Here is a 13,276-nt window from a genome sequence, read left to right on the forward strand (position 1 = left end):
TTTCTCTGCTTATTAGTGTACCTTATAGAAGAAAAGAGAGGAGATGAATTCTAATCATACATCCTTGTAAGCTACTAGAGTAGGGGAAGATTAAACTAATGGACAACATAATGCTTAGGGTTATAAGGTAAATTTTTATGCATACGTATTTATTTTACATTACTTTACATTACATTACCAAAACTCATTTAAAATTTAAGAACCATGTATTGAGTATTTACTGTGTGCTCAGCTTTGTGGATTACATTAACCGGTTATTTTAGGAGCCAAGAAGGGTAAACTTCATCTTATATTTTCAACTTTTATTAACATAGAACCAGTCTGCGAAGTCTCATGTAATAACTTTTTTTTGCCATATTTTTATTTACTACATATCATGTAATAACTTTTGACAGTATGTATTAATTAACTTGGCAGTGTTCATAAATACATCTGTACAACAATTCTGACTTTAGGAAATTTGGTTCATTTTTCATTGGCTGAATATATATGAATTCCTTGCTTTGACATTTACAGCCTCCTTCTATCTTATATATACATTGTGCTTCAATTGCAGGTCTCAAAATCTTCCCCAAGAGCATTCTACTGGTCACAATGAGGGAGTTCCCAAACACATCACATTCATATGCTCCAGGAAACTTCATTGTGTTAACATTTTTCTTTCTTGTAACATAATGATTTATGACACCTTTCTTTTCTTTGACATACAATCTAGAATATTTTCAGTTTATTTAATATATGCCTAATAAAAATCTATTCCTGTCTCTTTGGGTGGGCACACTAAAAGCCTGGAGTAAGACTGAGTGTCATCAGTGACCCTGTTGTTAAAAAAGACCCTTGAGAAAAAATTTGACTCAGGCAGCAGGGGTTGGCATTCTCTTTCTTGTCTCTTTTGAAATCTACCAATTACTTTTATTGATACCTTTTATATCTTGTCAAGAAGCTAAATGCTTAGTTATCTTAACATTACAAGCAATCATTTTTATTGTGGTGAGTTATATATAGTTATTGATAAATTTAAAGCCTCATGCTTTGCATACTTTGTCCAGAAGATGCCTTTTTCCAGCCCTTGTTTACTTAAAAATGTATCTTTCTTTTTTTTTTTTTTTTGGTTCATGTTTGGGAATGCATGTAGGAATTAAAGATTTTAAAATTAAAAAAAAAATTAAAAAAAAACTATTTTATCTGAAAAAAAAAAAGGAGATGAGCTAGCACAATTTTGGTTAAGGAAATAACACCAAATAAATGAGATATACTCATAAAAAATGTATCTTTCATTTTTAATGCACTATAAAAATACAAATAAACTCTGTGGATACATTTTTGAGGAATTGTTTTTAAACAGTAGACATCTTAAGATGTATTTTATCTTCAGAAATTAAAATAAATTAATTTCTGCTTGGTTTCAGTTTGTTCAGCTGAGGTCCATGTCGTCTAGTCATATCATTTATACTTTTTCAAAATGAACTTTCTCACCCTCTTCAAGAGACACCTCTATATTCAGGAAGGACGTTAGCAGTTAAGATTGAGGGCAGAAGGAGAAGGGGACGACAGAGGATGAGATGGTTGGATAGCATCACCGACTCAATGGACATGGGTTTGGGTAGACTCTGGCAGTTGGTGATGGACAGGGAGGCCTGGCATGCTGCAGTTCATGGTGTTGAAAAGAGTTGGACATAACTGAACTGAACTGAACTTAGCAGTTTAGATGAGGTTTTCCTTTTCATTCCATCCTCTGCATTTACTTGGGACATTTGATCTGTCTGACTTTCTCAAAACTCTAGCCTTAAAACCTTTGACTTTCTCTAGTTTAAAATCCTAGAAATCTGTTCCAGTTCATCAATTTCTAATTAACATTTGGAACATGCATTCACCTACAACTGCTCAAGTTGAAAGATCTCATGTCTTTAATCTCAAAGCTTTATTCTTTTATTTCTGCCACAGAACTTGTTCTTTTCCTTCCCTTGACCATTAGTTGCTTCATGCATGCGTGTATGCTAAGTTTCTTCAGTCCAGTCCAACTCTTTGAGATCCTATGGACTGTAGCCTCTCAGGCTCCTCTGTCCATGGAAATCTCCAGGCAAGAATACTGGAGTGGGTTGCCATGCCCTTCTCCAGGGGATCTTTCTGACCCAGATTAGTTGCTTCACTGTATTACTAATCTCCCAACTGCCAAGCATTTCTAGATTTCACCCATGTCTCTATTCATCCTAGACTCTTCTAGCAATTGGATCATGTTCTCTCACTCTTATAAAATTTTGGTGTTCCTGCCTTATCAATTCAAACATATGATTTGTTTGTATTTGCCTTCTAGACTTATTTTGTGACCTAATGTCACATGACTTGAAAAGTTATCTCCAGCACAAATCCCATAATTTCCAAATAAGAGTGTTATAAAAATGAATAAACTTGAAATTAGATTTTTTTTTCCCCTGGAGAAGTGTGAGTTGTTCAGCTTGACACATTTAGTGGAAAATGAAAGAGAATGTAACTGGAAAGATGAATTAGACCTAGTCAAACAGTGGTCTAAAATACTCCACTAAGAAGTTGAAATTCATCCCATAGATAGGAGGGAGTAGTTGAGAAAAATCTAAATGGGTGAATAATATTCTTAAAGCTGCATTTTTAGAAATAAAATGGTGATAATAGTGTGGGAGATTATTAGCATGTGAAGAATAATTGAGAGCCATTAGACTTATTTGGAGGCTGTTGAGATTGTATAATCATGAAGCTTTATGGCCTGAATTGGGCAGCTGGGGTAAGAATGAAGAACTGTTTCTCCTTCACTGTGTTCCTCAGTGAACTAGTATTTTGCATTTCATTTGTAATGGTCTATAGCTCTATAGGAAAACTTCAGAAAAATCTTTGGTCTCTTTAATAAGATGATATATTAGTTTATTTTTCTCATGGGAAACAAAGGAATTTACCATACTGACTATTTTTCCTTGGTAAAATCTGCTATGTATCTTTTCAGAAATGGAAATAATATACATACTAGAATAATGGAATTTAACATGTGATGTTTGTAAAAACTTTTGAAAAGTATTTTGCTGTGTAGAAGTTATGCCCACTTGCTATTCAGTTTCTATCAGAGAAGAGAAATGGTGTTTCCCCTCAGTACTTCACATGAGGTAAGACCACTGAATCTACCTGAAATGATTTAAGAGGGTTATAATTGAATTGTCACCAAGATCATGCAATCTCTGCCAGGGACTTAATAAAAGTGTTTGGAAGTACATTCTACTTTTAAAGCGGCCATTGAATTTGACCATATAGCCTGGCTAGGGGTTGTTTGCAGACCCAGTCTGTATTGCCCTGGTGACTCCAGTGAGCTAGGCAAGTTAAGAGTCCTGGATAACACTGCTTGAGAACACAAAACTTTAGAAAAAAGATGACAGCAACAAGAATAGCTTGTATATTCCTTGGCATTGCCTTGGATAGGAAATAAATGTATATTATACATTCTTATGGAGTATTTTCTCTCTGTCTTTTGTTACCGTGAACTTTCCAACTTACTTTAAAAGAAAAAATATTCTCAGAACAGGGCTGAAGAGGAGAGAAATATCTAATTTTGTCACTACTGTCAGATACCATTATAATTTTATCGTTTCATATAGTCAAATATTTTTCTCTAATTTAAGTTGATTTATTGTCTGCACTGGTAAAATAGAAGTGGCTAGAACCTATCAAATGGAAACCTATCTTGAAAAAGAGTAACAATAAATCAAAATTATATTCTGATGTCTCTGATTCAAGTTCCTTGCTATACGACCTTAGTTATGTATTTTTCCATCCTTTTGAAGATTTTAGGAGGATGCATAAGTTTTTATGTTCAATTAGATGCCATGGAGCAGAAATTCAATCATTAACACTTAATAAAGCCTGTGGTGTACATTTATTAATTCAGCTTACTCTAATCTGAATGAGATTGATGCTTTATATAAAGCTATATCTCTTACTGTATTTCTCTTTTTCTTCCTTCTGTTAAGGTTTGTGTATGCTTGCTATATTCTTTCCAACCTTCTGCCATGTTAGGCATTGGAAAGCAGGGATTGACTCTCTCATTTTGGAATTAATGCAGCGTCAACACAGTATTACCACCTTTCTTTTCCCACTTAATAGGATAAAAATACCATGAAATTGATCTTAATAGTGCAACTGTTATCCCACATGAAAAAGCATTTTTATTAAATGTTAAGTCTTGGACTTATGTCTGTATAGTCATGTAAATATAGGGCATCTTTTACATTTCATTTTATTCAGCAACGCTACCTTGAGCACTTAGACTTTAAAGTTTTTGTTAGGAACTTGAAATACAAAGAGAAAATGGAGTCCTAGTTGTCTAATAAAGATAATACTTAGGAATTGGAAGTCCATTTAGTTTTTCTCAAAAAGAATCTGAATTCTTCTCTCAACTAGTTTCCTATTTCATGACATTAGGCAATTACTATGTAGTGGACTTTGGCATGTTAGAAATATGATAATTAATTATTGCTTAGTAGACTGTGTGGAAAATGAGGTAGTTTATTTGAGTAGAGAAGAGTTATGAGTTCTGATAGTTTTCAGTGTCCCAGAGCTTTTATTCCTTATTTCACACACACATACACACATAAACCTATACCAAAATGGCTTTATATATATGTATGTATATATGTGTATTTATACACACATATATAATTATATGTATATGTATACTATATTGTATATATATACTATATGCATGCTTTTGACCAAAGTTATTTTCATTCTAGCATTATCATTGGAGTAGGAGGGAAGATAAAAAGAGAAATGTTCTTCTTACTCCCAACAACAAATTCAACTATAGGATGTATAAAATCCTAGGTCAAAATAAATCAAAATAAGACCAACTGGAATAAAAGGAAATATCTATTGAAATTTTTCATGATTTCAATCAATGAGAGAGTGGGAATGAATATTTATGGTTGAATTGACCTCAAAGAACATGAACTATATTCATAGCTTAGCTCGTCTTGGGTTTGGATGCTTCATATTTTTTATTCAAACAATTTTCCATGGGTTTCATACATTTCTACATGTCTTATGAACCAAAGCACTGTCTGTTTTATCTGCTTAAGGATGTTTGTAAAGCAAATACTCTTAGAAGTGGGCAATGTCTTGCTCCAGAGCAAAGTTGATTTGCTGTTCACTATAATAAAGATAACATCTACTTTGGGGGCAAAGTTCAAGCAGGTTTACTGCCCATTCCAAGATATTTGGGTTTCCTAACTGCAGAGTTCCATTTCTGTAATATGTTCTGCTCTATGTATGGGTACACCCAGCCCTCTTTGCAGTGACTCATGGGAATTTGGGCTCAGAGAACTGAGCAAAAGCAATATCTTCTGGCTACTGCTAGTGCCGTAAGTAACAAATCATGCATTGTTTCTGACTCAGGAGCATAGTGTCACCCATCAAACTATGGCAGGCTAACTTGTAACTTGCAAGTAGGATAAAAATCTCAAACACTTCATAGTTCTTAACAGATACAAGAGATTGATTTCCTATTATAGAATCATATAAATGGACCATATTTAACTATTTATCAGTAACTTGATATGGATTTGTTTTTATCTTTTTTCCCCAAAGTCATAGAGTTTTATTACTATAATTATTACAAATATGACCAAAGCAAGGACAATGGAAGCTTCAGGTAGAAATATTCTCCTAAGAAATACTAAATAGAGTAATTGCATGATTTCTTTTTTGTTGTTGTTGTTGTTTTTTTTTTTAGTTAAACTTTGAGGCTACCCTTCTACACAGAGATCTACTTTATCCTTTTCACCTCTTCAAAATGCTATGCCTTTTGAGATTCTTAGCAGACAAAGTCTAGGTGTATTATAGGAGCTAAATAGAACTACAAATACAGAGTATTTGCAGACCAACCCTCATCCACAACTCTGTGGGGAATCAAGCAAGTGGCAAGACGGTTCTAAATGCAAAGCTTCTAATTTCAGTCCTCTGTTTTGTCTTTTCTGTACTAATGTGAATTTCCATCACCAGGTTATTGGAGTCCTTTTCGAAGTGAAACTTGGACAAGTATTTAATTGAACATTATGTGAGGACTAAAAGGAAAACAGTGTATGTTTTAAGTGTACTCTGTGTGTGTGTGTGTGTGTGTGTGTGTGTGTGTGTATGTGTGTTATGAACCCATTTAGGAAGCGTGAGATGATTTCCCCAAGTCTATTATCAACATCTCTCTGCATAAAGAGAGTTTTGACAGACTAATACATAAAAAAGACAATTATTTTGCTCTTTATCTTCTCTCCATTGTCATTAATTATGGGCTGTTCACTAAGACATTTTAAAAATAAGCCTGTGAATCAGGTAGTGGGGTAAAGCAAATTTTTGGTGTGTAATTTGTTTCTGTGCCAGTATCAATTTTTCTTTAGACCAATAACTTTTAGAAGGGAAAGCTTCTGCCTTATTTATCTTTGAATTTTCACTCTTGATTCCATTGGCTCTGGATAATAGGAGGTGTTCAGTGAGTGTTTATTTGTTTGAATTAATGAAAAAAATAACTGAACTAAAAAATAGTAGTTGGGCATTCAGTTCAGTTCAGTCATTCAGTCGTGTCCGACTCTTTGCGATCCCAAGAACCACAGCACACCAGGCCTCCCTGTCCATCACCAGCTCCCAGAGTCCACCCAAACCCATGTCTATTGAGTTGGTGATGCCATCCAACCATCTCATCCTCTGTCATCCCCTTCTCCTACGGCACTCAATCTTTCCCAGCATCAGGGTCTTTTCAAATGAGTCAGCTCTCCACATCAGGTGGCCAAAGTATTGGAGTTTCAGCTTCAACATCAGCCCTGCCAATGAACACCCAGGACTGATCTCCTTTAGGATGGACTGGTTGGATCTCCTTGCAGTCCAAGGGACTCTCAAGAGTCTTCTCCAACACCACAGTTCAAAAGTATCAATTATTCAGCACTCAGCTTTCCTTACAGTCCAACTCTCACATCATACATGACTACTGGAAAGACCATAGCCTTGACTAGATGGACCCTTGTTGACAAAGTAATGCCTATGCTTTTTAATATACTGTCAAGATTGGTCATAACTTTCCTTCCAAGGACCAAGCATCTTTTAATTTCATGATTGCAATCACCATCTGAGTGATTTTGGAGCCCCCAAAAATAAAGTCAGCCACTGTTCCCACTGTTTCCCCATCTATTTGCCATGAAATGATGGGACCATATGCCATGATCTTTGTTTTATGAATGTTGAGCTTTAAGCCAACTTTTTCACTCTCCTCTTTCACCTTCATCAAGAAGCTCTTTAGTTCTTCTTCATATTGTTCCATAAGAGTGGTGTCATCTGCATATCTGAGGTTATTGATATTTCTCCTGACAATCTTGATTCCAGCTTGTGCTTCCTCCATCCCAGTGTTTCTTATGATGTACTCTGCATTTAAGTTAAATAAGCAGGGTGACAATATACATCCTTGTTGTACTCCTTTCCCCATTTGGAACCAGTCTGTTGTTCCATGTCTTTGTTCTAGCTGTTGCTTCCTGACCTGCATGCAGATTTCTCAAGAGGCAGGTCAGGTGGTCTGGCATTCCCATCTCTTGAAGAATTTTCCACAGTTTATTGTGATCCACACAGTCAAAGGTTGGCATAGTCAATAAAGCAGAAATAGATGTTTTCTGGAACTCTCTTGCTTGTTCGATGATCCAGTGGATGTTGGCAATTTGATCTCTGGTTCCTTTGCCTTTTCTGAAACCCGCTTGAACAGCTGGAAGTTCATGGTTGATGTATTGCTGAAGCCTGGCTTGAAGAATTTTGAGCATTACTTTACTAGCGTGTGAGATGAGTGCAATTGTGCGGTAATTTGGGCATTTTTTAGCATTGCCTTTCTTTGGGATTGGAGTGAAAACTGACCTTTTTCAGTCCTGTGGCTACAGCTGAGTTTTCCAAATTTGCTGACATATTGAGTGCAGCCCTTTCACAGAATCATCTTTTAGGATTTGAAATGGTTCAACTGGAACTCCATCACCTCCACTAGCTTTGTTCATAGCAGATGGGCATATTTTCAGCCAAATTATTGTCAAAAGAGAATTAAGAAAATGGTTTACTTCTGGCAGAATAATACGTCTCATTCAAATATCCAGGTATGTTTTAAAAATGAGTCTTCAATAATCTTCATCTACTGTTTTTATAATTTTTAATTGTCCTCATTATAATGGGTCAAATAAATAATTATAGCAAAAACTAACTGAAAGCTTACCAAGTGCCAGCTACTGTTTTAAGCTTTCTCCATTTTACCTCATTCACCCATCAAAAAGCTAAAAAAACGATTATCTTTATTTCTATTGTGCAAGTGGGGAAATAGGTTAAAGGGAGGAGAGATAATTTGCCTAAGGGCACACAATTAGTTTTCAAGACAATGCAGAGTCAAAGAAAGACTGCTTGATTCTAGATTTGTGTCTTAATCAATACTGCCTCTTAGAGAAAGGTTAAAGTACAAGTGCATCTGTTAAAGATGATCCATATCTGCAGTAATTAGCTGTGTGTGGTGTGTGCTCAATCGTGTCTAACTCTATGTGACCCCCCTCCCCCCACCCCACCCATGGATTGTAGCTCACCAGGCTCCTCTGTCCATGGTATTCTCCAGGTATGAATACTGGAGTGGGTTGCCATGCCCTCCTTCAGAGGATCTTCCTGACGCAGGGATCTAACCTGTCTCTTGAATCTCCTGCACTGGCAGACAGATTCTTTACCACTGTGTACTTGGGAAGCCCTGAAGCAACTATTAATAGGTATTAATTGAAGAGGTTAAAAGGAAATTGAAATGTGAAGTATTTTGAAACAATTTTCTGTTGTAGCAAACTAGCATCTGGCTTTAAAAATCATTTTTGTTTCTTCATCCTTGGCAAAACTTTACTTTCCAGAGATTCTGGCTGGAGTCCATTAAACCTGGATACTGGAAGGGAGAAAAAAATGCATTTTGTACTTGACCCGAGACTGAACTTTATATAAAGATCATGCCGCATAACAGGTGTTGAATAAATTCTTTTATGGTAGACTGAGGATGGCATTAGATTCTAAATTGCTATCTCATTTTAAACTGATTCCAGTTTACAGACTATCTCATTTCCATTACTCTTTTGATGGAATTTATATCTAAATCTTAAGTGAGAATATGGCATTGATTCTGCAGTAAATTTTATATGTGTTTTGTATGGTATCATAGTTAGGAAGTGAAAGTGAAAGTCACTCAGTCATGTCCAACTCTTTGCAACCCCATGGACTATATGGTCCATGGAATTCTCCAGGCCAGAATACTGGAGTTGGTAGCTTTTCCCTTCTCAAAGGGATCTTCTCAACCCAAGGATGGAACTCAGGTTTCCCACAATGCAGGTGGATTCTTTACCAGCTGAGAATAAGGGAAGCCCAAGAACACTGGAATGGATGGTCTATCCCTTCTCCAGTGGATTTTCCCGACCCAGGAATTGAACTGGGGTCTGCTGCACTGCAGGCGGATTCTTTACCAACATAGCTATCAGGGAAGCCCATAAACTAACTGGCAAACATTTTCTGGTGGCGATTCAGTTTTCTGACATTTTAGAGTAATTCTGTATGCGTATAAATATATAGGCTAAAAAAATAAATAGATCAAGAAGTCCTAAAGCTTCATAATATAATGTAAGGAAATTAACTTCCTGAAAATGGTGTTAATAACTTTGAGTTCTTGGACTTTTAATATCCATATCTAATGGAGTTCAGGGAGTTTTCAAAAGGATGGCCTCTACATTTAAAAAATCACAAATACAAATCTAAAATTAATTGATATAAAAACATCTGGGGATATTTAAAGGACCACGTAATCTAGTACTGAAACAAGATGTGACAGTTGGCGGTTGGCTTTATACCTTGGGAGTGTTTTACCTCCACACTAGCAACACTTTGGACTGGATATCTCTTTGTTGTGAATCTGTCCTGTGTGTTATACTTTGTTTAGCAGAATTCCTGGTGTCTAGATGATAGTACCCCCTCTTCCAGTTGCGACAATCAAAAATGTCTCCATATGTTGTCAAATATGCCATGGAGGCAAAACTGCCCCCATGGAGAACCATTATGCATTAGTGCCTAACAACAAGTTTAAGTGAAGAGGTACTTCCCTTTTTTTTTTTCCCCTAAATCAAAGTGTGTGTATGTGTTCAGTTGCTCAGTCGTGTCTGACTCTTTGTGACCCTATGGACTGCAGCCTGCCAGGCTCCTGTAGAATTTTCCAGGCAATAATACTGGAGTGGGTTGCCATTTCCTACTGCAAGGGATCTTCCCAACCCAGAGATTGAACCCAGATCTCCTGCATCTCCTGCATTGGCAGGTGGATTCTTTACCACTGAGCCACCTTTGATTTAAATTATTATATTAGTTTCAGATGTACAGCATAGCGATTCAGTTTTTTATAGATAATGCTCAATTAAAAATTTTTGCAAGATAATGATCATAATTCCCTGTGCTATTCAATATATCCTTGTTGCTCATCTATTTTATATGTAGTAGTTTGTGTCTCTGAATCTCATACCCCATCTTGCCCTCCCTCCCTTTCCTCTCCCCGCTGGTAACTACTAGATTGTTTTCTATATTTGTGAGTCTGTTTTGCAATATACTTTATTTTTTAGAATCTACATATCACTGATAATATATTATTTTTATTTTATCTGATTTATTTCATTGAACATTTCTCTAGGTCCATCAGAATTCTGCAAATGGCAGAATTTAATTTCTTTTTTAAGGCTGAGTTATATATATATATATATATATACACATACACACACACACTACTTTGATGAGAATTTTTTTTTAATCACGAATAGGTGTTGAATCAGATAAAATTGTTTGTTTACCTGTATTGAGATTATCATGTGATTTTTACCCTTCCTTTTGCTATGTTCTGTATCATATTGATTGATTTGTAAATATTGAACCATTCTTATATTCCTGGAATAAATCCAACTTGATCAAAGTGTGTCATTCTTGTTATATACTGTTGAATTTAACTTGCTATTTTTTTTTTTTTGAGGATTTTTGCACCTCTGTTCAACAAAGATATTGGCCTGTAATTTTCTTCTGTTGTAGTCTTTGTGTGGTTTTTGATATGAGGGTTATGCTGGTAATCCATCCTTGTAGAATGGATTTGGGGATGTTCTGTCCTCTTCAATTTTTTGGAATAAGTATTAGCTCTTCCTCCCTGGTGACTCAGCAGAAAATTATCTGCCTGTCAATGCAGGAGACACGAGTTCCATCCCTGGGTTGGGAAGATCCCCTGGAGGAGGGCAGAGCAACCCACTCCAGTATTCTTGCCTGGAGAATTCCATGGACAGAGGAGCCTGGCATATTACAGTCTGTGGAGCCGTAAAAAGTAGGATATGACTTAGCAATGAAACAACAATATGTTTGGTAGAATTCCTCTGTGAAGCCATCTGGTCCTGGGATTCTATTACCTGGGTATGTGTGCACTATTAGCTAGGAGTTTTCTAAATTGCTAATTCAATTTCACTCTTAACAATGTGTGTGTCCTCTAGGAGTGGAGTCTGTTTCCTCCAGTCCTGTGGAACTCCTGTGACCAAGACCCATTAGCCTTCAAAGCCAAATACTCTGGGGGCTCCTCCTTCTGATGCCAAACTGCCAGACTGGGGTGCTTGATGCAGAGCTCAGAACTCTCACCTACATGGGAGAACTTCCATGATATAATTCTTCTCCAGTTTGTGGGTTATCCATCCAGGAATATGGGATTTGAGTATATTATGAATGCATCTCTCCTACCATCTCATTGTGATTTCTTATCTTTGCATGTAGAAAATGTTTTTTAGTAGATTCCAGTAATATTTACTGATGGTTGTTCAGCAATTAGTTATGATTTTGGTGTTCTTGTGGGAGAAGGTTAGCCCAAGGCCTCTACTCCACCATCCTGTCTTCTCTCTCTATCATATTTCTGGAAGAGAGCGGCACTGATTCTTTGCACCAGCTCTGAGGAATTTAGAACTCAGTTGAAGGACCTACCTGAGTCATGGGAGGTGGAGCTCATAATAGTTTTAATAGAGAAAAATCTTAGAATACTTGAGTCATCAGATATCATAGGATAGTGTAAACTTTCTGAAATAAGGGGACAAACCTATACTGAAGCATGTAAGTATTATATTTACATTTCATTGCAGCATAATTTCATCTATCACACTACATTAATGTTGTTAATTTGAATTTTATTGCTTTTAAATTTTGTTTGTGTACATTGTTAACTCATTTTGGTGGTAAAAGTAAAGCCCTAAACATAAGCTCTAAGCTTTAAGAGTTTATACATAGTTGTTGTTGCTGTTCAGTGGCTAAGTCATGACCAATTATGACCCCATGGACTGCAGCAAGCCAGGACTCCCTGTCCCTCACTATCTCCAGGTGTTTACATGTATTTAACAGACATGATAATAAAAATTATCAACACCAGAAAGACTCAAAGATGATTTTTAATGTTGAAAAGGATCAGTGCATTTCTGAAGTTTGAGAAACACTGAATTTGAAGTATCAGAGGTTGAATGGAGGCAAGGGCAGCAGATCAATGGGGGAAAGTCATCCCTGATAAATCTGGGGGAAACTCTAGACTTAGATGCTGAACTTGTGCTGCATCATCTTATCTTACGTCAAGCACATAAGAAATTAAAATACTTAACTTTACACCTAAAGAAACTAGAAAAAGAAGAAATGAAGAACCCCAGGGTTAGTAGAAGGAGAGAAGTCATAAAAATTAGGGTAGAAATAAATGAAAAAGAAACAAAGGAGACTGCAGCCAAAATGAACAAAACTAAAAGCTTGTTCTTTGATAAGATAAATAAAATATACAAACCGTTAGCCAGATTCATCAAGAACAAAAGGTAGAAGAATCAAATCAACAAAATTAGAAATGAAAATGGAGAAATCACAACAGACAATGCAGAAATACAAAGGATCATAAGATACTACTATCAGCAACTATATGCCAATAAAATGGACAACTTAGAAGAAATGGATGAATTCTCAGAAAAGTATAACCTTCTAAACCTGAACCAGGAAGAAATAGATAATTTTAACAGACCCATCACAAGCATGGAAACTGAAACTATAATAAAAAATCTAACCACAAAAGCCTAGGATCAGATGGCTTCACAGGTGAATTCTACCAAAAATTTAGAGAAGAGCTAACACCTATCCTACTCAAACTCTTCCAGAAAATTGCAAAGGAAGGTAAACTGCCAAACTCATTCTATGAGGACGCCATCAC

This window comes from Ovis aries, chromosome 5 (genome assembly GCF_016772045.2).
Source record: "Ovis aries strain OAR_USU_Benz2616 breed Rambouillet chromosome 5, ARS-UI_Ramb_v3.0, whole genome shotgun sequence".
Lineage (NCBI taxonomy): Eukaryota > Metazoa > Chordata > Mammalia > Artiodactyla > Bovidae > Ovis > Ovis aries.